At 39.8% G+C, this 1,577-nt stretch overlaps 1 protein-coding gene across 1 annotated transcript in view; it reads right to left on the reverse strand.

Annotated features, from left to right (window-relative positions):
* The window catches only part of LOC106523195 (neural-cadherin), a 136,042-nt gene that overhangs the window by 73,151 nt on the left and 61,314 nt on the right, over positions 1-1,577 (reverse strand). The window lies entirely within an intron of this gene.

The raw sequence follows: 1,577 nt of genomic DNA on the forward strand, positions 1-1,577 counted from the left end.
CTCCAAAAATAATTATTGCACAATCCACTCTGAGGACTTCTGGATGGGTTCTTCTTTAGTGAAACGTTTCGTCTCTCCTCCAGGAGACTTCTTCAGTCTGATGAGTTTCAGGTGAACTCAGCCTTATAAGCACTGCCTCCACATGGACAAACAGGTTAGTCACATGCAAAAGAGGGCCATCGCCTAACAATAGGCTTGATTAGTTCTATTGTTCATAGTGGGTCATGTGCCCCATCAAGGGGACATTGAACCCCCGCTTGCATTCACTACATACACATAACCATGACACAGGTCAGGTGATGGGACACATGACCCTCTATGAACAAGAGAACTAATCAAGCCTATTGTTAGGCGATGGCCCTCTTTTGCATATGACTAACCTGTTTGTCCATGTGGAGGCAGTGCTTATAAGGCTGAGTTCACCTGAAACTCATCAGACTGAAGAAGTCTCCTGGAGGAGAGACGAAACGTTTCACTAAAGAAGAACCCATCCAGAAGTCCTCAAAATTGACTGTGCAATAATTATTTTTGGAGCGTTTTGATGGTTTATTTAAACAAAAATAGAGCTGCCATGATTACTGATGAGAAAAAACTGTCAGCATATAATTTTTATGGCATTAAAAAAAATCACTTGAAATAACAGTTTCCTCCATGCTGCTGTGAACGTCAGACAAGCTCCGATTCGCTCTGTTTGAGCCACAGTCTCAAAATTTCATGCTGGATAAAGCAGAGTACATTTAGACCCTTCACTATTCTGTTTAATAGTTGTTTTTTTAGCATCCTCATTTTTGATTAAATCTCATTTTAAAACAGCTTTTTTTAGTGTAAAAATCAAATCAAACATTTCCAGTTTGAATAGAAAGCATCGGTGTAGAACCAGAGCTCCTTTCTGGGATGCTCCCGGGGCTTCTGTATAACTTTCACAAACTTTTCATGACATCCAGCGTGTTCTTGCTGTGGATCATTATTTTGTTGAAATGTAAACCTTTGCACCAGCCGCAGATCCTCCTTACTCTGAAAAGGTCAGAACTGTACTATATATCTTTTTTTTTCTTCTGCGACTATAATTTCTTCTCCTCTCTTGCTGTTCCTGCTGCAGAAAACATCTCTGCAGAATATTGCTGTTGAAACCATGTTGAACTAATTTCACACAAGAAMACCGGAGATGTTCAGGGAACATTTTTCAGACGATTTGATCCAGCGCTGCACACACAAAGCGCATCACAGTGGGAGGTTTCCTGCTGGATATACTCTGTAACAGAGACACAGGGAACATGGAGAGGAGGGAACACTGTAGAGTGCGGGGTCATAATAAAGAGAGTTTGCTGTGGAAACTCCAGTTTTGTTAACAAAGTGTCAAGAATGGGGMACAAAACTTTTTGAGAACTGTTTTTTTTTTTTTGTTTTTGCCAAGTGATTCTGAATGCATCCAGAAGATTGAAGGGAGTGTRGAAAACAACATACAGGTCAGCTGATAAGAAAATCAAGTCTAATCAGAAACTTACCTATTTACAGAAATATCCATGAAGGAGTTTTTACATATTATTTTTCCCATCGGTATTCAGTTTACATAAGGG

This window comes from Austrofundulus limnaeus, unplaced genomic scaffold, assembly GCF_001266775.1.
Source record: "Austrofundulus limnaeus strain Quisiro unplaced genomic scaffold, Austrofundulus_limnaeus-1.0 Scaffold147, whole genome shotgun sequence".
In the NCBI taxonomy this organism is placed as follows: Eukaryota; Metazoa; Chordata; class Actinopteri; order Cyprinodontiformes; family Rivulidae; genus Austrofundulus; species Austrofundulus limnaeus.